The sequence below is a fragment of the Bos grunniens genome, chromosome 9 (assembly GCF_055505025.1).
Source record: "Bos grunniens cultivar Pamir isolate PY7600 chromosome 9, Bosgru_T2T1.0, whole genome shotgun sequence".
Taxonomy (NCBI): Eukaryota; Metazoa; Chordata; class Mammalia; order Artiodactyla; family Bovidae; genus Bos; species Bos grunniens.
In genome coordinates, this window is record NC_141173.1 from 30,670,900 (window position 1) to 30,697,149 (window position 26,250).

Below are 26,250 nucleotides of genomic sequence, written 5' to 3' on the forward strand. Positions count from 1 at the left end.
AAAGAAAGCATGGGGAGCGGGGAGCGGAAGAGAGAAAAGCTAGATAGAAAAAGAAATGGAGATAAGAAGGAGAGAAACATTAAAAAGGGGCCCTGTTCCCTCACCACCAAGCAGAAGGAGTCATGTACCCTGCAGTCTTCACCCCACATCTTGCCTATAAAAACCTCCCCTCAAACCATCGGGAAATTCAGGGGTTTTGAGCATGACCCACTTGTTCTTTCTTGGTCCTCGTGATAAACCTTATTCTGGTCCAAACTCTGATGTTTTGGTTTATTTGGCCTCACTGTGTATTGGATGGGATTCCCAGGTGGCTCAGTGGTAAACAGTCCACCTGCCAAGCAGGAGATGCAGGTTTGATCCTTGGGGCAGGAAGATCCATTAGCAGAGGAAATGTCAACTCCAGAATTCTTGTCTGGAAAATCCCATGGACAGAGGAGCCTGGCGGGCTTTAGTCCATAGAGTTTCAAAGAGTCAGACATGACTGAGCAACTGAGCATACACAAGCACATGTATCAGATACATTAACTTATGTTCAGTAACAAAGATAGTAAAGATATGCTTTAAAAGCATTGGGTTAATTATAAATTATTATTCTACCAAGGAATACAAATATACAAATGTTACATCTCTCAATACATAATGAAAAAAGAAACTCTGAAGAACACACTTTGCAGTTTATTTTGATCTTTGTTTTACATAGACTTAAATTATAAAGTAAAACTCAAGACTGCCCTGTCAGTCCAGTGGTTAAGACTCCAAATTTCCACTGCAGAGGGCACAGGTTGAATCCCTGATTGGGGCGGTATGATCCCACATACTGCAAAATAGCTAAAAAAAAAAAAAAAGATTATAAAGTAAAATTAAACAAAAAGATGACCTTCAAAGGAATGATCACAACCTTTGGTAACAGTGTAAACAACTTTTAAGAATTCATCATCTAAAATGATGCAAGAATATTTGTGATAAAATATCATTTACATTTCAAATCTATTAAAATTATTTTTCTGAAAGTAATATATTGAATTATTTTGAAATTCTCTCATCCATATGTATAATAATAATAATAATAATAAATTACTTCCAAAAACACATTATGTTTTCCCCTGTGGATTAGCATTGGTAAGTTAAACTTGGCTTGGGAATGAAATGGGAAATACTAGATTTCAGGCAGAGGAAATTTTCTGCCCACACAGAGTGGATAAACACACATTACATTATTTACATATATTGTGTTTCTTCTCTCTCCAACTTAGGAAAACAAAGGCTATAAACTGTCTTTACTCTGTTAACAGGGAGTCTTTGTTCAGTGAACCTTACAGAGCATCAGGTGTTTTTCTCCTTGGGTCCTTAGACTGAAACTTAATTGTGCCATGTCACATCCTTCATATTAATCACACTGCATTATTTTCTTTACAATGTGTTCTTCAAGATGATATGATTGATGTAACTCAATGTGATGGATCAAAAAGGTCTATCAGACATTACAGAAAATTTCAGAATCTCAGGCCTATAGGCCATGGGAGCTCTGTCTGAATAATTTGGTATGGAGTGGAATTTAGGAGGACAATATAGTTCACCAGATTAAGAATTTTTGACAGTGATTCTTGACAAACTACTTTCTGGTAATGAAGAAAAAGTATGAATAATTTGCTAGGTCAGAGTTAAGGTTAGGGAGTCACTGTCCTGTTGGAAATCAGATAAATTTGGGAAGAAATACAAGTGGAAAAGAATTTTCAGTTGGAAGACTCAGCTTTGAATTCCTGCTCCTTATGTTACAGTTACACGATCTTAGAGAAATAACTTTAATTCTTTGAACCACAGTTCCTTGTCTGTATCATCTATCACACAGATCATTGTGAGAATGATAAAGAATATACCTAATAGGTTATAAACTACAAAGTATTAATAACAAGACCCTACAGCTTTGTTGACAGCTTGCACTGAATAGGAATCAAATCACTTGAAAGTACACAGCGAGAATAATGGTTAAAATAATTAGCTTTTTCTTTTTTTGCAATTAAAATTTTATTTATTAATTTTTGGCTCTGCTAGGCCTTCGTTGCTGCATTTGGGCTTTCTCTAGTTGTAGTGCATGAGTTTCTCACTGTGGGGGCTCCTCTTATTGCAGAGCATGGGCGGGGGTCATGGGCTTCAATAGTTGCGGTGCATAGGCTCAGTAGTTGAGTTTCTGGGCTCATAGTTGTGGCTATGGGCTTAGTTGCTCTGTGGCATGTGGGATATTTTTGGATCAGGGATCAAACTAGTGCTCCTTGTATTGGCAAGTGGATTTTTAGCCACCAGACCACCAGGGAAGTCCTCCCCCATTATTAACATCTTTCCATTAGTATGGTGCATTTATTAGAATTAATAAAACAGTATTGACATATTACTATTTAAAAAGTCTATGCTGTACTATGCTTAGTCACTCAGTCCTGTCCGACTCTTTGTGACCTCAAGGACTGTAGCCCGCTAGGCTCCTCTGTCCATGGGGATTCTCCAGGCAAGAATACTGGAGTGGGTTGCCATGCCCTCCTCCAGAGGATGTTACCAACCCAGAGCTTTAACCCAGGTCTCCTGCATTGCAGGCAGATTTTTACTAGCTAAAAGCCTATACATACATGTAAAATCTTCATTCAAATTTTCTTTGTTTTCACCAAATTTTGCTCTATTGTTCCAGAGTCTCACTCAGGATACCACATTATATTTAGTTGTCAGATTTAATTAAGCTCTTCTTGGCTGTGGCATTTTCTCAGACTTGCTTTTGATGATGGCGCTTTTTAAAGAGTATTGTTTAGGTATTTTGTAGAATGTTCCTCAATTATGGCCTCTCATATTTTTCTCACTATTAGACAGACAAATACGTAGTTTTTGAGAGGAAGACCACAGAGTTAAAGTGCTGTTTTCATAACAGCGTATCAAGAGTACATACCGTCAACATGACAAACTATGGATGTTGACTTGATTACCCAGCTGAGTCAGTGTCTGCCAGGTTTCTACACAGTAAAGTCACTCTTTTCTTTCTCTTTCCACACTATAATTTTTGGAAGCATGTCACTATGCACAGTCACACTTGAGTGGCAGTCATGTTCTCCCTCCTTGAGAGTAGAGGATCTATATGAATTATTTGGAATTCTGCCGGAGAGATTTGTGTTTTGTCCACCACTTATTTATTTATTCAATCATTAATTTATATTATTATGGACTCACAAACATTTATTTATTTTACATTGGATTATAATCAGTTATTTTATGTTTTTGTTCAAATTGTGTCAGTTTTGACCATTAGGATCTCTTATAGTTGGCTTCTGTGTTCCTTTGACATACCCCCATTATTGCAGATTTTTGTTTCATTTTGAGCACTTCCTTACTTTCTGACACTTCAAGAAATCCCCTCCATGTTGTATATTGCCTGAGCCAGTCCTAGAATTAGCCATTTCTCCAACAATCTGTTGTTACTTTGACTGGAGAATGGTCTTAGAAACCAGATCTGAGCACTAGTTGTGCTCTTTACTTTTGAGGTGTCATTGCCTCCAGGCCTTCTAAGCCGATAGAGCAAGGAAATATCTGTGTGTATATTGACCTGTAAACAGACACATATCTATAAATATTTTCCTGGAGAATCCCATGGACAGAGGAACCTGATGGGCTACAGTCCATGGAGTCGCAAAGAGTTGGACACGACTGAGCAACAGAGCACACACACACGCACACACACACACACACACACACACACACGCACACACACACGCACACAAATATTTCTGTATGTAACCATCTGTATCTATATTAAGCTTAAGCTAAACATGAGTTCATATTGGTATCTCCAGCTTTATAATCCACTACCACATGGCTCATTCTGGCCCCTCTACTTGTTTATCCGTAAAGTCTCACTCCTGCAGTGAGACACCTGGCTCCTACCACCTGCCATCTATTTACTTAAATTTTCAATTCCAACATACATACATGAATAGCAGTATTAAAATTGTCACCCTAAACCATTGTGGAGAAAAAAATATTACCACCTAAAGTGCTTCCCTTGTAGCTCAGTCGGTAAAGAATTTGCCTGCAGTGCAGGAGACCTGGGTTCGATCCCTGGGTTGGGAAGATCCCCTGGAGAAGGAAATGGCAACCCACTCCAGTATCCTTGCCTAGAAAATCTCATGGACAGAAGAGCCTGGTGGGCTGCAGTCCATGGGGTCGCAAAGAGTCGGGCACGACTGAGTGACTAACACTTACTTACTTTAAGTACTTATGCACAGTTTTTGTGGGTTGTTTTTTTTTGCCTTTAGTCTTAAAAATTCCACACACTTCCAAAGTTATCAGATTAGAACATTTTCCCCTCATCCACTATATTTGTTTCTAAAAATTTTTAATATTTGTTTGTCACCTTATTTCAGATCTGCGTGTACATGGAATCAATATTTGAAGAAATTCAGTCAAAAATTGGGTGGCTTCTGTATAGTTCTTTGTTGCTGTTCAGTTGCTAAGCCATTTCTGACTCTTTGCAGCCCCACGGATGGCAGCACACCAGGCTTCCCTGTCCTTTACTGTCTTTTGGAGTTCTCAGATTCATGTCCATTGAGTCGGTGATGCTATCTAACCATCTTATCCTCTGCCACCCTCTTCTTTTGCCTTCAGTCTTTCTCAGCATCAGACAAAGTGGTTGTCTGAGGAGGCTTTACACATAACAGAGGAGAGAAGAGAAGCAAAAAACAAGGGAGAAAGGGACAGATACACCCGACTGAATTCAGAGTTCCAGCGAATAGCAAGGAGAGGTAAGAAGGCCTTGTTAAATGAAAAATGCAAACTAAAGGAAACCAATAGAATGGAAAAGACTAGAGATCTCTTCAAGAAAACGGTAGATAGCAAGGGAACATAGTTCTAGGGCTTGTCAAAAATAGAGATACTTCCCATTTGGGGTTAGTCTGCTTGTTGAAACTGCTAATCACAAAGAGAAAAATAGTAAGTCCTCAAGACATAAATGTCAGCCAAAAGTTTCATTGTCCCTTTATTCCATCTCAACCACAGTGACAAGCAATATCCAGATATCACCTGTACTGTCCTGCCCTCTGCTGGAAGTGGGATTCTTTAATCTTCCAGATGGTTTTGGAGTCCCAGAAGTAAGTGGTAGTGAATGGCAAACGACTTGCTGATTTTCTACCAGCAGGACTGGGTTAATGTCAGAAGGAATTAAGATGTTCCAACCCCTTTTATTACTTACCTTAGGGAAAAAATTGAGGCCCCATGATTAGACCCACTCACAAGCCTCACACCTCATTTGGGGCACTGAGGGCAAGTTTCTCCTTATCCCTTCACAGAAACACAAAAAAACAAGACTGATACCTAAACCAAGCTGCTATGAGCTAAGGATTTACACATCACAAGAAATTCTCTTTCCCAGAGAATTTCCCACAGAGGTAGCAGCATATTTTTTAGGAAAGTATCTTGATACTTCTTTAAGTAAGAACAATAGGAAAAAATCATGGCCCATCAATTTCACCTTTTCCCACGGGCAGGAAAAAACCATTACAAGGTGGCAGTGGATATTTCAAATTTCCCAAATGAGATTTTTTTGAGGTCCTCCTATAAGGCATTCACCTCTCTGCACCAATAAGATCACTCATACACACACACACAAATATGATAAAATATTTTTAGAATCAACTAAATATTCTTGTGAATGGACGCATCCTCAGTTTGAGAAGTTTCTGGGTTTTAAATCCCTCATTTATAGAGTCCTGTGGAACAACACAAAAGGATGGTTTGGAACTCAGCCTAGTCTAAGTGATTCTGGGAACACTCTCTTAGAATGCTAGTAATGCTCTCACCATTCTCAAAACAGTCCCTTATGTACTATATTTTGAAGTGACTCAGGTTGTTGTTCTATGAGAAAGTCGTTTTCTAGGCAATTTCCTATGGAAGTGGCAATTTTCTTTCAACTACAGAGGTGATCCTGTTAAAGCCTCAATATAAAGCCTCAATATAGGTCATCCTCAGGAAAATTATCTATTGAGATGGTGAAGGAAATGTTTTTCCATAGCTACCCCGTCACGATTGTTACCATGGTGATCATTAGATATATTTGTTCAAAGATTGACCGTTTTAGTGCCTTTCTCCGACTATTTCCACATTTCTGTTATATACATTACTTTTTAAGGTGACCCTGAATTTTAACTGATAGGTCTGTGTCCCCTATTATGCCCCTAGAACAACAATAGATTCAACAATAGGATTTTTATCTATTAGTTTTGCCAGTTACATATTGTATAAATGAAATAAATTATAGCATATAACATAATTATCAATCTCATTCAACAATATGATTTTTCTCTATTAGTGTTGCCAAATGTATATGCTGCTGCTGCTACTGCTGCTTCTGTCGCCAAGTTGCTTCTGACTCTTTTACTACCCGCGCCCCCCGTAACCCACCAGGCTCCACTGTCCATGGCGTTTTCCAGGCAAGAACACTGGAGTGGGTTGCCATTTCGTTCTCTAGGATCTCTAGATCTTCCTGACCCAGGATCGAATGCACATCTCCTGCATTGCAGGTGGATTCTTTACTGCTGAGCCACTGGGGAAGCCCAAGGTATATATATGATATACATTAAATAATTTACAATATATAATTATTTATCTATCAATCTATTTATCATCACTCTCTGCAGACAGCCTCCATTCTTTTGTAACATACACGAGTAGAAATTATGTGTTCTTAGATGCCCTTAGTCAAATTTTCCCTTTATATGTCTGAGACAACCTGACACATGTAGTTTTCCTTACTTAAAAGAAAATATGGAAAAAAATGACTTTGCTACTTTTTTCTCAAATAAATTGCACGAAGATTGATGTGTGCATTACTCAGTAGTTGTAATAATGACAGGTCTATCCAGAAAGCAAGGTGAATAGATGGATTAGGTAGAACATAAACAGAATATAGTACAAAGATACTATTTGTATTATTGAGAATAAGATTGTTTTGAAATCCATACTGTGAAAATAGATCTCCCTATATATATATGCTTTGTTATTAATTATGAAATGTTATTATATGTTTTTCTATTTGGGTAAGTACCAGTAATATAATGTTTTATACTTTAGAGATTAAATATAAGCCTTGATTAAAGAGATGGTATAATCTGGAAGACAGGCTCTACAACCTGACTATGCTGTTGCTGCTAAGTTGCTTCAGTCATGTCTGACTCTCTGCAACCCCAGAGACGGCAGCCCACCAGGCTCCCCCGTCTCTGGGATTCTCCAGGCAAGAACACTGGAGTGGGTTGCCATTTCCTTCTCCAATGCATGAAAGTGAAAAGTGAAAGTGAAGTCGCTCAGTCGTGTCCGACTCCTAGCGACCCCATGGACTGCAGCCTACCAGGTTCCTCCATCCATGGGATTTTCCAGGCAAGAGTACTGGAGTGGGGTGCCATTGCCTTCTCCATAACCTGACTATATTGCTGCTCAGTTTCCTCTTTGGAAACAGTTCTACATCATGGTGAGCATATCAAATTAATTACTGCATAGAATAAAACAGGTAAAAAATAAGCATTCAATAAATGTTAATTATGCAATATTTTGGTCTTATAATGCCACAACCTTTTTTTTTTTAAAAATATTTTAGCACTTCCCTGATGGTCCAGTGATTAAGACTCTGAGCTTCCAATGCAATGTGTGGGTTCAATCTCTGGTTAGGGAATTAAGATCCCACATGTTGAGGGAGACCAAATAAATAAACCCCTTGCTTCACTGAACCTTTAAAAAAAAGATAATCCAGGAAATTTTAATTATATTGGAATACAGCTGATTTGCGATGTTGTGTTAGTTTCAGGTATACAGCAAAGTGATTCAGTTATGCATATACATATATTTATTCTTTTTAAGATTCATTTCTCATACAAGCCATCACAGAATATTGGGTAGAGTTCCCTGTGCTATACAGTAGGTCCTCATCTGTCATCTATCTTATATATTTTAGTGTGTGAGTGTTCATCCCAAGTTCCTGATTTATCCCTCCTGCCACGTTTCCCTATTGGTAACCATAAGTTTGTTTTTAATATCTATAATTCTAGTCCTGTTTTGCAAATAAGTTCTTTTGTATCTTTTAAAAAATAGATTTCACATATGAGCTATATCATGTATTTGTTTTTCTCTGTCTGACTTATTTCACTTAGTATAATCTCCAGGTCCATCCGTGTTGCTGCAAATGGCATTATTTTATTCTTTTTTATGGCTAAGTAACATTCCATTGTATATATATATATACAATGATGTCTTTATCCATTCTTCTTTTGATGGACATGTCTTGGCTATTGTAAATAGTATTACAATGAAACTTGGGGGTACATATATCCTTTTGAATTACAGTTTTCTCAAGAGTAGGATTGATGGATCATATGATAGTTCTATTTTAAGTTCTTTAGGGAACCTCCTCACTGTTCTCCATAGTGATTGTACCAATTTACATTCCAACCAACAGTGTAGGAGGGTTCCCTTTTCTCCACATCTTCTCCAGCATTTATTGTCTGTAGACTTTTTCGGTGATGGCCATTCTGACCATTGTGAGGTGATACCTCACTGTAGTTTTGATTTGCATTTCTCTGATAATTAGTGATGTTGAGCATCTTTTCATGCTTTTTTTCCCCCATCTGAATATCTTCTTTGGAGAACTGTTTATTTACATTTTATGCTCATTTTTTGATTGGATTGTTCAAGTTTTTTTTTTTTTAATATAGAGGTGCATGAGCTCTTTGTATATTAATTCTTTGTCAGTTGCATCATTTACAAATATTTTCTCTCATTCTGTGGGTTTCCTGACTGTGCAGATGCTTTTAACTTTAATTAGATCCCATTTGTTTATTTTTGCTTTTGTTTTCTTTACTCTAGGAGGTGCATCGAAAAAAATATTGCTTGATTTTATGTCAAAGAATGTTCTGCCTATGTTTTCCCTCTAATAAGAATTTTATAGTGTCTGGAACAATCTGTTTTAATTTATGTGAATCATTAAATACTTGTAAACTAATACTTGCTACTAAATATACCAGTTTCTCAATCATCTGGATTGTTATGTTATAGCTTACAACAAAACTTGGAAGAAATTGAAAAATAAGACTAATTTTCTTAGAAGTTATATATCAAATATCTATCACCTCATGGAACAATAATCCTTAATCTATATTATCATCTGGATAAAGCTGGACCTCATTCTCACTGTGAAATCAACCTGAATATGGTGTGTAATTGGAAAACAAATATACAAATGGAAAACATAATACAGCTTTCCTAAAAATTTAGAAAGCAATTTACCAATGTATTCCTCCAAAAGCCACCAAAGAGAAGTTTCGGTCATAATATACAACAAAATTCTTTGAGTCCTCTTTTTCACCTATCTTCTTAGAGTCCTGCCCCACATAGTAGAGCAAATCACCCTAAACTCTCATCCCCAGTGCTTCAAACATCCCCTAAAGTCATCCTGGATTGATCTTTATCTTGCTTGCCCTCCTTTTCTTTGTTTTTTTTCTTTTTTTTCCCCCTAATTTTCTTTGGCAACTCTTTGTCATCTCCAATTTAAAACAATTCAACTGGCTCAACTGGCTTGAACCCTGTTCAGTTTTTTTCTGGTACTCTGACTGCAGAAGTCCCAGGAAATTAAGAGGCAAAAGAGAAACCTTTTTAGTGGGCAGGGAAAGGAAGAGGATATGAAAATATCTTACTATTTTTTTCTGAAGCAAATTGAGTTGTAATACAGAGGGGAAATCAGAATATATGATAATTAATATAGACGTGTGTGTGTGTGTGTGTGTGTGTGTGCTCAGTCGCTTCAGTCATGTCTCACTCTTTGTGACCCTATGAATTGTACTCTGCCAGGCTCCTCTGTCCATGGGATTCTCCAGGCAAGAATACTGAAGTGGTTTGCCATGCCTTCCTCCAGGGAATCTTTCTGACCCAGGGATTGAACCCATATCTCCTGTATCTCCTGCATCGTAGGTGGGTTCTTTATCCAACTGAGCCACCTGAGAAGCCCAATATAAACATATACTTATATAAATATGTATTATTTATCATTAAGCTATTATTCAATTATGTTTACTACTCAACTGGTAAAATAAATATAAAAAATAACTAATTACAAAATCATGACTTCTTTAGACATATGACAGGCTTACTAACACTTAGGCCTGTTTTAACAAATAAAATGAAGAACAACTGATCCTAGTCAAAAAGTAATGCTATTTTATATCTTAAAGTAGTTCCATAAGTATAAGCATGTGTTTTGGGTAGTGTCCTTTATTTCCAAAAGTTGATAAAAATAATGCTAAAATTCTGCTTTATCAGAATATTTAGTTGAGCTACCCTTTTGAATTGTTAAGCCATTTTTTGAATCTCTGATCATTTTTTCCCTTATTTTGTTTAAACAAAAGAACTTAATGCCTTATCAGTCAGATGATCTTTTAAATTCAGTAAGAAAGAATTTCTGCTAATTTGAAACATTCTTTTGGAACATGAATGAGAAAGGGAGGGTCAGAATAACAGTACTGACTAGCACCCAGTTCAGTAAATCTAACTTTTCAGTTTCTCTGACTCAGCTTATTGCTGATATGTCATTTCATCATGAGAAAGTAGAATCAGGAGTGTATAATTTGATATAATGTTATTACTAAGTGATAAAACATTTGATTGCTTTATACTACTGCCTAAACACATCCCAAAATAAGTTTTGAGATTAGTAGTAAGTTTTGGTGTTTCCCCGGTGGCACAGTGGCAAAGAATCTGCCTGCCAATGCAGGAGACTCAAGAGACTTCAGTTCTATCCCTGGGGTGGGAAGATCCCCTGGAGGAGGAAATGGCAACCTGCTCCAGTATTCTTGTCTGGGAAGTCCCATGGACAGAGGATCCTGGCAGGCTACAGTCCATGGGGCCACAAAGAGTCGGGCATGACTGATGAGTGAGTGACTGAGAATGCAGGACTAAGTTTTGAGGTATTATGTTACAGACTGTGTGATCATTTGAAAAATGTTTGAGGTTTAAATGACGATGAATCAATAGTTGAAAATATTCTTCATGTAAAAAAGCTAGGAATTTCATCCTAGGGATGAGAATGACACTTCTTTTGGTTCATATTTACAAGCAACTTATTGAGTAAAATATAGGTTTCTCTGAGAAATTCTTTTGAATATTTACAAGAGAGTTATGAGCTATGTTGTTACTCTCTACCAAAAGGAAGCATTTTTCTGAAATACACTTAACTTCTAAAATAAAAATGATTACAACCAATAGCAAGAGTTTCTGAGCCTCAGTTTAATGTCTGACTCTTTGCTCTAAAATCACTCTTTTATATAAAGCCTTACCAGCTAGGTAACAAATTATTTGTCTTGACTTTTTGCCTTAGACAACAGTTTAAGGTATATCTAAGGTATAGACCTTTGGGAAAGAAAAATAAATCATTCAGTTCTTCCACGTATAATTTTTTGTCTCCATCACAACTGCATATTAACAGTTTTTCACAGTGAATATAAGTAGTGTTTTATGCTTGTGAGAAAATTAGCCCAGAACACAAAACAAAACTATTGCTGTATGAGAGGATGAGTTCTCGTTTAAGTACTATTGTAAAATCTGAGCTATTTAGAGAAAATTCTGTCACCTTTAGCCAAGCTGTCAGATAATGCTTGAAGGCTTATTCCACAGGGTTATTCTTTATTTCTGTTAGTTATGTTTAGTAACTTCTGAATACACGTGCAGATTATAAAGTTGTGTCATAAACTAGTCATTACCACAGAAATGACAGTACACTGTATACAAATCAATAGTGATTTTTTTATGCCTTTCTTTTATTGGGTGCTTTTTACACCCATATGAAATTATTCTTCTGTAATATTTAAAGCAAAGGGAAGCAAAGAGTTCAACATAAGGTAGAGAGAGGTAATTGCAGGTCCTCAACTGCCTAGCCTAATTATGAGTTTTGTTTCTGCAGAAAACCAAACAGCAAACAGTAAGATACTGAATTAATGGGCAGAATTTCGGTTGTCATTGTTGTTTACCCACAGTGCCCCTGAGCTGTCTGCTGTGTTCTGAAATGTGAAGAAGCTAATGGCAGGGTATTTTCTTCACCAGTATTCTAACCCTTCAAGTCTAGTATTACTGAGAAAGAAATCTCAAGCCCTAACAAATTTACCTTGAGACAGCTCTGTCTTGATATCAGAAAGTACAGACCGGATTGTTGGTAGGCATGGGTTAATTAGCAAGCAAAAGGAAAAACATATAAAATCTGCCTTTTTTTTTTTTTTTTCTCATTGGTTCCAGATCACTAACTATTTGACAAGGTAGGGGCATTAGCAAAGATTTTATGAACTATTGTAACATATTTTCCCAACTTGTCAGGCTAAGAAAAATAATGAGACATTGATAGAATAAATTAGTTATGTGACATTGGGTAGAACACTGTAAGTCTGCATTTACTGATTAAATTTGAGGGAATACATTTTCTGTTACCTTATGTTTTTTTCTTTATTTTTCTTCTTTTATTCTAATACTTAAACCCAGTGAGTTCATTTTTTTTTTTAACTGCCTCTCCAGGATTCTTAATTCTTCATTTAGTAATTGTATAATATTGCACCTTATGTGTCTTAAAAGCACTTTTTTCTACCCACATGCCATGGCTTGTAGCTAGTACTTGAATGCAAGTACTTACAGTAGTGTGTTATTCTTTTCCTTATGTCTACTGCAAGCAGTTGAAGTGGAGTATTGATAACGATTGTTTTATTCTATGTCTTGACAGTTGAAGTTAGGTCTAAACATGTTTCAGACGAAACTACACAGGAAGCCAATGTGAAACCTATTACATATATTAAAGATATTGGGATTTTAGATTCTATCACTGTCTTTATTATCTGTAAAATACAAAAATGCTATGTTAATAATTTTATTCATATCACTCCCATAGCCTTCTTGCTATCATTTCTTGGATTAAAAAAAAATTGAGGAAGCAAAACTCAGTGACAACATTTCATATTTTACCATTAATTAAAATCTTCAGGACACATGATTTTCTTTTTACAAGTAAATATTTTACTGTAGATGTCTTCTTGGAGATAATTTGTTTGAATAAGCAAATCTATGAATAGTATTGAGTTAAAGAAGTTTAGTAGGGGTAGTGACATTATGGATACAAAAGTGGAGTTCTTGGTTCCTTATTTTAGTGACTGTTTTCCTCTTCTGAATATGTGAGTCAAGACTGGTAACTTGAGTTATGCTGGATGCAGTAAAATGCGACTCAAAATCCCTGTCATTTTATTGGGCAAACATTGAATTAAATAGCAAAACAAACAACTAAAGGTCACACCCATAGAATAAACAAGGTGAGTTAGACATAAAATTTTATGAATGCCCTTTTGTCATTCTAAGAAAATAGTAAATGTCTTTAAGATTAACACTACTTTATCTGAGTAATCTCCACTATGTGTACTTGGCACAAATTCTGAAGGCATTATGGGTTTCTGTCTGGCATTTTGGAACCATACATCAAATGACTATAAAAGAATACTATGATCTCTCATGAATCCTGGAACATTACTGTTTTATTTCTGAGAAGTGAGAGTCAGTCATGAAGATCTTTGTGTGGGTGTTTAGAGTTCAAAAGTTGGTGTGTAACTGACTGGCATAATTCGTGTTGGCATGGAGATAGTTTTTCAGAATAAAAATGTAAAAGTGTTTTCACTGAGAGAAATGACATCAGGGTGAAATGACTACATTTCTCCTGATATTTTTATCTACTGTCAGATATGTAGTATAGGGCTTTTACTGGAAAAGGAAAAAAATTTTGGCATTGTTATTACATTTTGAGAAAGGATTTCAAAATTGTTTAGAAAACTGGCCCTACTTTAAAGGGTATGCTTAAACTAGTTCTTGCGTCTTGTCTGAAGAATCAGCAACCTAGTTTGTTTTCACAGTTCTTCCACTCACCTGGTTTTTTTCTGGAAATATGGCTGGGTGCCTGGACTGACTTGCCAATAAAAATAACTAAATATTTCTCATAAAATATATTTATAAAACTTTCTTAAATGTATCAGTGAACTGGTAATAATGTAAGAAAATTTCAGGTCAATTATCTAAGTTAAGTCAAGAGCTCAGAAAGGTAAATTGAGAAATAGAACTGGCTTATGTTTCTAACCATGTTTCTCCATGGCCTCACAGGATATTACAACAGGAACCACAGCCCAAGACTTGTTCAAGATAAGGAGTCTAATAGAAAAACATGCCTCCCCCCTAAAACTAGGATGTCAAATGGATGGTGAGCCAGGATTAAACCTTCCCTCTCTTATTTCACACCCCAGAACGTAACAAGGAAAATCAACTTTCTTGAACATAAATGCTGTACTGAGAAGAATAAAAAGCTGTAACTGAGAATTTGAACCACAGTCTGATCGGTAGACTCAATATGTACTACAGGTCCAGTATAGTAAGAAAGAAAAATAAAGGATATGTGGACTGTAAAAAAAAGCAAAGATGTCATTACTTGTGGATTTTATAAATAAACATAGAACAGTAAAAAATTAAAGACAAATTAACCGAAAAAGACATTTTAATAAGGTTGTTGGCTACAAAATTAATATGTAAATACAATTCTATATGATTTGATAGTTTTATTTGTAATGGCAAAAATAATGGAAATAATGCACACAGTGAGAATAGTTTGAACAAAATAATGTGGCACAGAGAAAAAAACAAATAGTATACAGTGACACGGAGAAGGCAATGGCACCCCACTCCAGTACTCTTGCCTGGAAAATCCCATGGACAGAGGAGCCTGGTGGGCTGCAGTCCATGGGGTCGCTAAGAGTCGGACACGACTGAGCGACTTCACTTTCACTTTTCACTTTCATGCATTGGAGAAGGAAATGGCGACCCACTCCAGTGTTCTTGCCTGGAGAATCCCAGGGATGGGGAAGCCTGGTGGGCTGTCGTCTATGGGGTCACACAGAGTTGGACAAGACTGAAGTGACTTAGCAGCAGCAGCAGCAGCATACAGTGACAAAAAATTATTGGCAGCAACATACTTTCTTGGGTTGATCTTGGTTGATTTGTATGTTACACATACACAAATATGTGTATGAGAAAATTGGAGCAATTTTTGATTTTTTAAATAACTCTGGGTAGCTTACAAATAGCTGTGAAGAGAAGCAAAAAGCAAAGGAGAAAAGGAAAGATATAAGCATCTGAATGCAGAGTTCCAAAGAATAGCAAGAAGAGATAAGAAAGCCTTCCTCAGCGATCAATGCAAAGAAATAGAGGAGAACAACAGAATGGGAAAGACTAGAGGCCTCTTCAAGAAAGTTAGAGATACCAAGGGAACATTTCATGCAAAGATGGGCTCGATAAAGGACAGAAATGGTATGGACCTAACAGAAGCAGAAGATATTAAGAAGACGTGGCAAGAATACACAGAAGAACTGTACAAAAAAGATCTTCACGACCCAGATACTCACGATGGTGTGATCACCAACCTAGAGCCAGACATCCTGGAATGTGAAGTCAAGTGGGCCTTAGAAAGCATGACTATGAACAAAGCTAGTGGAGGTGATGGAATTCCAGTTGAGCTATTTCAAATCCTGAAAGATGATGCTATGAAAGTACTGCACTCAATATGCCAGCAAATTTGGAAAACTCAGCAGTGGCCACAGGACTGCAAAAGGTCAGTTTCCATTGCAATCCCAAAGAAAGGCAATGCCAAAGAATGCTCAAACTACCGCACAATTGCACTCATCTCACATGCCAGTAAAGTAATGCTCAAAATTCTCCAAGCCAGGCTTCAGCAATACATGAACTGTGAACTTCCAGTTGTTCAAGCTGGTTTTAGAAAAGGCAGAGGAACCAGAGATCAAATTGCCAACATCCACTGGATCATGGAAAAAGCAAGAGAGTTCCAGAAAAACATCTATTTCTGCTTTATTGACTATGCCAAAGCCTTTGCCTGTGTGGCTCACAATAAACTGTGGAAAATTCTGAAAGAAATGGGAATACCAGACCACCTGACCTGCCTCTTGAGAAATCTGTATCTAGGTCAGGAAGCAACAGTTAGAACTGGACATGGAACAACAGACTGGTTCCAAATAGAAAAAGGAGTATGTCAAGGCTGTATACTGTCACCTTGCTTATTTAACTTATATGCAGAGTACATCATGAGAAACGCTGGACTGGAAGAAGCACAAGCTGGAATCAAGATTTCCAGGAGAAATATCAACCACCTCAGATATGCAGATGACACCACCCTTATGGCAGAAAGTGAAGAGGAACTAAAAAGCCTCTTGATGAAGGTGAAAGAGGAGAGTGAAAAAGCTGGCTTAAAGCTCAACATTCAGGAAACTAAGATCATGGCATCTGGTCCCATCACTTCATGGGAAATAGATGGGGAAACAGTGGAAACAGTGTCAGACTTTATTTTGGGGGGCTCCAAAATCACTGCAGATGGTGACTGCAGCCATGAAATTAAAAGACGCTTACTCCTTGGAAGAAAAGTTATGACCAATCTAGATAGCATATTGAAAAGCAGAGACATTACTTTGCCAACAAAGGTCTGTCTAGTCAAGGCTATGATTTTTCCAGTGGTCATGTATGGATGTGAGAGTTGGACTGTGAAGAAGGCTGAGCACTGAAGAATTGATGCTTTTGAACTGTGGTGTTGGAGAAGACTTGAGAGTACCTTGGACTGCAAGGAGATCCAACCAGTCCATTCTGAAGGAGATCAGCCCTGGGATTTCTTTGGAAAGAATGATGCTAAAGCTGAAACTCCAGTACTTTGGCCACCTCATGCGAAGAGTTGACTCATTGGAAAAGACTCTGATGCTGTGAGGCATTGGGGGCAGGAGGAGAAGGGGACGACAGAGGATGAGATGGCTGGATGGCATCACTGACTTGATGGATGTGAGTCTGAGTGAACTCCGGGAGTTGGCGATGGACAGGGAGGCCTGGCGTGCTGCGATTCATGGGGTTGCAAAGAGTCAGACACGACTGAGCGACTGAACTGAACTGATGGGTTACATTGTTTAAGAGACTTTATTTTTAACATGTGGTGACTGGGTTAGGTTGATCTTTCATAATGGTAATTTTTTTTTAATTTATTTTTGACTATGCTGGGTCTTCATTGCTTTGCTCAGGCCTCCAGCTTTCTCTAGCTGTGGCGAGTAGGGGGCCACTCTTGATTGTGGTGTGTGAGCTTCTCATTGAGGTGGCTTCTCTGGTGAAACGCAGGCTCTAGGCAGGGTAGTTGTGGCATGCAGGCTAAGTAGTTGAGGCTCCGGTTCCGTTCAGTTCAGTTCTAGAATGCAAGTTGAGTAGTTGTGACACATGGGCTCAGTTGCTCTTTCGTACATGGAATCTTCCTGGACAAGGTATTGAATCCATGTACTCTGCATTGTCAGATGGATTCTTATCCACTGCACTACGAAGGAAGTCCAATTTTTAATTTTTTGAGGAACTTCCATACTGCTTTCTATAGTGGATGAACCAATTTATACATGGCCATCAACAGTGCACGAAGGTTCCCTTTCTCCACATATTTACCAGTGCTTTTTATCTCTTGTCATTTTGATGACTGGGATTTTAAGAGGTGTGAGATAATATCTCACTGTGGTTCTGACTTGTATGTACATAGTGACTACTACTACTACTAAGTCACTTCAGTCTTGTCTGACTCTGTGCGACCCCATAGACGGCAGCCCACCAGGCTCCCCCGTCCCTGGGATTCTCCAGGCAAGAACACTGGAGTGGGTTGCCATTTCCTTCTCCAATGCATGAAAGTGAAAAGTGAAAGTGAAGTCGCTCAGTCGTGTCCAACCCTCATCGACCCCATAGACTGCAGTCTTCCAGGCTCCTCCGTCCATGGGATTTTCCAGGCAAGATTACTGGAGTGGGGTGCCATTGCCTTCTCCGACATAGTGACTAGTGATGATCAACTTTTCATGTATCTATTGGCCACTTGTATGTCTTCTTTGGAAAAATATCTAATTAGTTCCTCTGCTCAGTTTTTAACTGGATGGTTTGCTTTTGAGTTGTATGAAATTTTTTTAATGTATTTTGGATATTAGCCCTTTATCAGATATAATTTGTAAATGTTTACTCCCATTTGGTAGGCCAACTTTTCACTTTCTTGTTTCTTTTTCTGTGCTGTTTAGTTTTATTTGCTCCTACTTATTTATTTTTGCTTTTGGTGTCATACACAAAAAGACAATTTGCCAAAGTTTTGTCAAGAAGCTTTTCACCTATTTTTTTTTAATTTTTTTAAAATTTTATTTTATTTTTAAAATTTATATAATTGTATTAGTTTTGCCAAATATCAAAATGAATCCGCCACAGGTATACATGTGTTCCCCATCCTGAACCCTCCGCCCTCCTCCCTCCCCATACCATCCCTCTGGGTCATCCCAGTGCACCAGCCCCAAGCATCCAGTATCGTGCATCGAACCTGGACTGGCAACTCGTTTCTTACATGATATTTTACATGTTTCAATGCCATTCTCCCGAATCTTCCCACCCTCTCCCTCTCCCACAGACTCCATAAGACTGTTCTATACATCAATGTCTCTTTTGCTGTCTCGTACACTGGGTTATTATTACCATCTTTCTAAATTCCATATATATGCATTAGTATACTGTATTGGTGTTTTTCCTTCTAGCTTACTTCACTCTGTATAATAGGCTCCAGTTTCATCCACCTCATTAGAACTGATTCAAATGTATTCTTTTTAAGGGCTGAGTAATACTCCATTGTGTATATGTACCACAGCTTTCTTATCTATTCATCTGCTGATGGACATCTAGGTTGCTTCCATGTCCTGGCTATTATAAACAGTGCTGCGATGAACATTAGGGTACACGTGTCTCTTTCCCTTCTGGTTTCCTCAGTGTGTATGCCCAGCAGTGGGATTGCTGGATCATAAGGCAGTTCTACTTCCAGTTTTTTAAGGAATCTCCACACTGTTCTCCATAGTGGCTGTACTAGTTTGCATTCCCACCAACAGTGTAAGAGGGTTCCCTTTTCTCCACACCCTCTCCAGCATTTATTATTTGTAGACTTTTGGATTGCAGCCATTCTGACTGGTGTGAAATGGTACCTCATAGTGGTTTTGATTTGCATTTCTCTGATAATGAGTGATGTTGAGCATCTTTTCATGTGTTTGTTAGCCATCTGTATGTCTTCTTTGGAGAAATGTCTATTTAGTTCTTTGGCCCATTTTTTGATTGGGTCATTTATTTTTCTGGAGTTGAGCTGTAGGAGTTGCTTGTATATTTTTGAGATTAGTTGTTTGTCAGTTGCTTCATTTGCTATTATTTTCTCCCATTCTGAAGGCTGTCTTTTCACCTTGCTGATAGTTTCCTTTGATGTGCAGAAGCTTTTAAGTTTAATTAGGTCCCATTTGTTTATTTTTGCTTTTATTTCCAATATTCTGGGAGGTGGGTCATAGAGGATCCTGCTGTGATGTATGTCAGAGAGTGTTTTGCCTATGTTCTCCTCTAGGAGTTTTATAGTTTCTGGTCTTATGTTTAGATCTTTAATCCATTTTGAGTTTATTTTTGTGTATGGTGTTAGAAAGTGTTCTAGTTTCATTCTTTTACAAGTGGTTGACCAGATTTCCCAGCACCACTTGTTAAAGAGATTGTCTTTAATCTATTGTATATTCTTGCCTTCTTTGTCAAAGATAAGGTGTCCATATGTGTGTGGATTTATCTCTGGGCTTTCTATTTTGTTCCATTGATCTATATTTCTGTCTTTGTGCCAGTACCATACTGTCTTGATGACTGTGGCTTTGTAGTAGAGCCTGAAGTCAGGTAGGTTGATTCCTCCAGTTCCATTCTTCTTTCTCAAGATCGCTTTGGCTGTTCGAGTTTTTTTGTATTTCCATACAAATTGTGAAATTATTTGTTCTAGCTCTGTGAAGAATACTGTTGGTAGCTTGATAGGGATTGCACTGAATCTATAAATTGTTTTGGGTAGTATACTTATTTTCACTATATTGATTCTTCCAATCCATGAACATGGTATATTTCTCTATCTATTAGTGTCCTCTTTGATTTCTTTCACCAGTGTTTTATAGTTTTCTATATATAGGTCTTTAGTTTCTTTAGGTAGATATATTCCTAAGTATTTTATTCTTTCTGTTGCAATGGTGAATGGAATTGTTTCCTTAATTTCTCTTTCTGTTTTCTCATTATTAGTGTATAGGAATGCAAGGGATTTCTGTGTGTTGATTTTATATCCTGCAACTTTACTATAGTCATTGATTAGTTCTAGTGATTTTCTGGTGGAGTCTTTAGGGTTTTCTATGTAGAGGATCATGTCATTTGCAAATAGTGAGAGTTTTACTTCTTCTTTTCCAATTTGCATTCCTTTTATTTCTTTTTCTGCTCTGATTGCTGTGGCCAAAACTTCCAAAACTATGTTGAATAGTAATGGTGAAAGTGGGCACCCTTGTCTTGTTCCTGACTTTAGAGGAAATGCTTTCAATTTTTCACCATTGAGGATAATGTTTGCTGTGGGTTTGTCATATATAGCTTTTATTATGTTGAGGTATGTTCCTAAAAATATGGAATGCTTCACGAATTTGCGTGTCATCCTTGCACAGGGGCCATGCTAATCTTCTCTGTATCATTCCAATTTTAGTATATGTGCTGCCGAAGAGAGCACACACCTGTGTTTTTTATAAGAGTTTTGTGGTTTCAGTTTTTATGTTTAAGTCCTGGACTTTTCAGTTAGTTTTTGTGAGTGGTGTAAGATAGACATCAGTGTTATCGTTTTGCATGTATTTATATATTTCCCAACACTATTTATTGAAGAGATCTCTTGTTAAATATTAGTTGACTGTATTGTGAGGACTTATTTCTGGGCTCTTAGATTCTCTTCCATTGGTCTATCTGTTTATTTTTATGTCAGTACCATATTGTTTTGATTTCTATAGTTTTATAGTATGATTTTGAATCAGGAGTCTGATACCTCCAGCTTTGTTCCTCTTTCTCAGGACTGCTTTGGCTATTTGGGGTCTTTTATGGTTCCATATAATTTTTAGAACTGCTTTTTCTATTTCTGTGAAAATGTATTAGAATTTTGATAGATACTGTATTGAATCTATAGATGACTTTGGAGAGTATAAACATTTTAACAATATTAATTCTTGACCCATAAACCATGGGATATCTTTCCATTTGGTTGTGTTTTTCAGTTTCTTTCATTGAAGTCTTATTGTTTTAGTGTATAGATCTTTCACTTCCTTGGTTAAATTTATTCCTAAGTATTTTATTGTTTTTTGATGCTACTGTGAATAAGACTTTTTTAAAAATTTACTTTTTTGAAATATTGCAGTTAGAGTATAGAAAAACAACTATTATAATTTCTATATGTTGATTTTGTATCCTACAACTTCACAATATTTGTTTATTAGTTCCAACAGTCTTTTGGTGGAGGCTTCAGGATTTTCTGTATTTAAGATTATATTACCTGCAAACAAAGACAATTTTACTTTTTTCATTTCCAAATAAGACATCTTTTATTTCTTTTTCTTGCCCGATTTCTCTGGTTAGGATTTCCAGTACTTTGTTGAATAGTAGTGGTGAGAGTAGGCCCTGGAGCACAATTTTGCAGACCAGTGACAGAAGAGAAAACCTGATCCAGGTCCCAAAGCAGCTGTGGGGCCCTGGCTATTGGCATGCTCTCCCATGTCTGCAGATATGTGCACTGCAGTGGATGTTAATGATAAATATCAGGTTGGCAGTGTGCAAGTGCACAGCTGGGGGAGGTAACCCCAGGTGTGCATATAGTGGTAGGAGTCAGCTGCAGGGATCCAGTCTGTCATCCTGAGTAGAGCATCACTGCTGGGAGGTTTGCCACAGCTGTGCTGTCTGGTTTTTTTTTTTTTGTTGTTGTTGTTGTTTTATTTTTTAAGTAGTAAAATCTTCATTTGTCTGCAACATGGGTCACTATACACCACAGTCTCTCTCACTGCATGACTGCAATTGGTAACCTGTGGTTTTCTTCCATGTCCCTAGCCATCTCTGTAGTCTCTATATATGTCTCAGCTTTGCTGAATCTAGGTGGGGTAAAATCAAAAAGGGAATTTCATGTGGTGCCCTAAAGGCTGGGGAAGCTTACTTTTCCTTTCCTGGTAAGAAGAACTCTTCTTATCTGGGAAGTTCCCTCTTGGTGCTGAGTAATGGATGATGCAGACAAAATGAAGCTGTCTTCCTTCTCTTGATGTGCAGTGATTCTCAGGTTTTCTTCTTTGTTTCACTGTGTTGCTAAAGTTGGACTCCAGAGCTCTTTTTGTGTGTGGATAGCTGGAGTCTCACTCCACTCTATCAGGTCTGCCATTCTGACATTTGTCTTTGCCATCATCCAGATCATTTCCTGACTTCTCTTCTATGTTCATTTATTCATCCATCCATTCAACAAATACTCTAGAAAGCTATATACCAGGCAGAATTATGGATACTAGAGTTGTTCAGATGCTAAGTCATGTCTGACTCTTGTGACCCCAAAGACTGCAGCATGACCAATTTCCCTGTCCTTCACTATCTCCCAGAGTTTGCTCAAACTCATGTCCATTGAGTCAGTGATGCCATCCAACCATCTCATCCTCTGTTGCCCTCTTCTCCTCCTGCCCTCAGTTTTTTCCAGCATCAGGGTCTTTTCAAATGAGTTAGTTCTTCACATCAGGCAGCCAAAATATTGGAGCTTCAGCTTCAGCATAAGTCCTTCCAAATTTGGAAGGGTTGATTTCCTTTTGGGTTGACTGGTTTGATCTCCTTGCTGTCCAAGGGATTCTCAAGAGTCTTCTCCAGCACCACAGTTTGAGAGCATAAATTCTTCGGTACTCAGCCTTCTTTATGGTCCAACTCTCACATTTTTACATGACTACTGAAAAAAACCTTAGCTTTGACTAGATGGATCTTTGTCAGCAAAGTGATGTCTCTGTTTTTTAATATGCTGTCTAGGTTTATCATAACTTTTCTTCCAAGGAGTAAGTGTCTTTTAATTTCATGACTGCAGTCACCATCCACAATGATTTTTGAGCCCAAGAAAATAAAATTTGCCACTGTTTCCACTTTTTCCCCTTCTATTTGCCATGAAGTGATGGGACCAGATGCCATGATCTTAGTTTTATGAATACTGAGTTTTAGGCCAGCTTTTTCACTCTCCTCTTTCATCCTCATCAAGAGGCTCTTTGGTTACTCTTTGCTTTCTGGCATTAGAGTGGTATCATCTGCATATCTGAGGTTGTTGATATTTCTCCTGGCAATCTTAATTTCAGCTTGTGCTTCATCCAGCCTTGCATTTCGCATGGTGTACTTTGTATAGAAGTTAAATAACGAGGGTGACAATATAGAGCTATGTTGTACTCCTTTCCCAATTTTGAACCAGTCCACTGTTTCATATCCAGTTCTAACTGTTGTTTCTTGACCTGTATACAGGTTTCTCAGGAGGCAGGTAAGAATTCTGATGTTCCCATGTCTTGAAGAATTTTCCACAGTTTGTTGTGATCCACACAGTCAAAGGCTTCAGCATAGACAATGAAGCAGATGTTTTTCTGGAATTCCCTTGCTTTCTCTATGATCTAACAGATGTTGGCAATTTGATCTCTGGTTCCTGTGCCTTTTCTAAATCTATCTTGTACATCTGGAGATACATGGAATGCTGAAGCCTAGCTTGAATGATTTGGAGCAATTACTTTTGCACCAACCTAATAGAAAAACAATAACTCAGATTTTATGGAAAACCTCAAGTTACCAAATTCTATTAAACTGATTACTTACTGCAATTCAATATTATTTTAGTTCCTTTCTATCTTTAAAATGCATTATCCTAATGAAAGGATATGCAACTACAAATATTAACTACTATAGAACACAAAGGCTATTTTAAATTTCTATATGAAAGAAAACTGGCCTAGAAAATAATTTCAAAAATAATAAGGGGATAAACACAGGCAACTGAAGATTTTCAATTAAACTATTACAGCTTCACTTAGATAATGCAAGTATTGCAAGCCAAGGTTAAGGAAAATCAATAAAACTACTACGGACAACTAATTGATAAACTGAACAGACTCTCCAAACACAGATGTTTAGAACTGGAGGGAATCATTCAAGATCATACACAGCATCTTGTCTAATTATTTGTAAATAAGTCTCCCTTACGTGTAACATGTCTATCAGACTGTGAGCTATTGAGGACAGCAGACTTGTCTTACATATCTTATTCACTGATGCAAGCATAGCATATAGCAAAGTACCTAGCACATGGAAGATAAATGTGTTTGAGTAAGAGATAGGCTGTGAGTAATTTTATAGAGATGATCAGTGACTCTGGGAAAAGAAACAGAGTACGTCTGCTGAATTCTTTTTTTTTTTTTCTTAGTCTCAGCCTATGTGCAGAGATCAAATTGCCAATATCTACTGGATCATGGAAAAAGCAAGAGAGTTCCAGAAAAACATCTATTTCTGCTTTATTGACTATGCCAAAGCCTTGACTGTGTGGATCACAATAAACTGTGGACAATTCTGAAAGAGATGGGAATACCAGACCACCTGACCTGCCTCTTGAGAAACCTATATGCAGGTCAGGAAGCAACAGAACTGGACATGGAACAACAGACTGGTTCCAAATAGGAAAAGGAGTACATCAAGGCTGTATATGGTCACCCCACTATTTAACTTATATGCAGAGTACATCATGAGAAATGCTGGGCTGGAAGAAGCACAAGCTGGACTCAAGATTGCCGGGAGAAATATCAGTCACCTCAGATATGCAGATAACACCACCCTTATGGCAGAAAGTGAAGAGGAACTAAAAAGCCTCTTGATGAAAATGAAAGAGGAGAGTGAAAAAGTTGGCTTAAAGCTGAACATTCAGAAAACGAAGATCATGGCATCTGGTCCCATCACTTCATGGGAAATAGATGGGGAAACAGTGGAAACAGTGTCAGACTTTATTTTTCTGGGCTCCAAAATCACTGCAGATGTTGACTGCAGCCATGAAATTAAAAGACGCTTACTCCTTGGAAGGAAAGCTATGACCAACCTAGATAGCATATTGAAAAGCAGAGACACACACACACACACAAAGAAAAGCAGATACACTACTTTGCCAACAAAGGTCCGTCTAGTCAAGGCTATGGTTTTTCCAGTATTCATGTATGGATGTGAGAGTTGGGTTGTGAAGACAGCTAAGTGCCAAAGAATTGATGCTTTTGAACTGTGGTGTTGGAGAAGACTCTTGAGAGTCCCTTGGACTGCAAGGAGATCCAACCAGTCCATTCTAAAGGAGATCAATCCTGAGTGTTCTTTGGAAAGAATGATGCTAAAGCTGAAACTTTGGCCACCTCATGCGAAGAGTTGACCCATTGGCAAAGACTCTGATGCTGGGAGGGATTGGGGGCAGGAGGAGAAGGGGATGACAGAGGATGAGATGGCTGGATGGCATCACCGACTCGATGGACATGAGTTTGAGTGAACTCCAGGAGATGGTGATGGACAGGGAGGCCTGACATGCTGCAATTTATAGGGTCGCAAAGAGTTGGACACGACTGAGCGACTGAACTGAACTGATGTGCAGGTTACAGGCAGTGTTTTCTGCTTTCCATCTGCCTCAGTAGGGGTGGCCTATTATTTTATAGTTATACATGTGGCTGGGTGGGTAAGTGCTAATTTAGTGGTGAAACATCAGCAAGCCTGTTGTGCCACATACATCAGTCACATTTTTGAATTAAACTTGTAATCTTATTTTATCTCCAGCTGTTGGCGTCCTATGTTTGCCTCTCAGTTCTTACCTTGGTTGGGAAAGAATAGTGCCATTTATCGTATCTCCATGTACTACCAACTCTAAAAGGGCATTCTGTTTTTAAAATGGAAGTAAAAATATGCATTAATAAAAGTCAGTGTAGCAGGACTTATAACAAAAAGCAAGTGCCTCTGCCTCATTGCTGCCCCAACTCCATTGCTGTTCCAACCTCTCAGAGGCAACCATACTCAAATGTTTGTTTTTATTAATACTTGTCTTGATAGTTTTCTCATTAATTCAATAGAATTCAACTATGCCTTTATTTAGCAATTTACCGACTTTAGACTTAATCTATAAAGAAAGCTGAACACCAAAGAATTGATGCTTTTGAACTGTGGTGTTGGAGAAGATTCCTGAGAGTCCCTTGGACAGCAAGGAGATCCAACCAATCCATCCTAAAGGAGATCAGTCCTGAGTGTTCACTGGAAGGACTG

General features: G+C 37.7%; 1 long non-coding RNA gene and 1 other non-coding gene across 2 annotated transcripts; one reads left to right on the forward strand and one right to left on the reverse strand.

Annotated features, from left to right (window-relative positions):
- Nucleotides 1-4,638: 4,638 nt before the first annotated feature.
- LOC147365743 (uncharacterized) lies at nt 4,639-6,846 on the forward strand. Its single transcript, XR_015132335.1, has 2 exons — nt 4,639-4,775; nt 6,338-6,846. It is a non-coding gene; the product is annotated as an uncharacterized LOC147365743 (long non-coding RNA).
- A 13,718-nt stretch (nt 6,847-20,564) lies between these two features.
- LOC147365744 (U6 spliceosomal RNA) lies at nt 20,565-20,671 on the reverse strand. Its single transcript, XR_015133525.1, has one exon. It is a non-coding gene; the product is annotated as a U6 spliceosomal RNA (small nuclear RNA).
- Nucleotides 20,672-26,250: the final 5,579 nt, after the last annotated feature.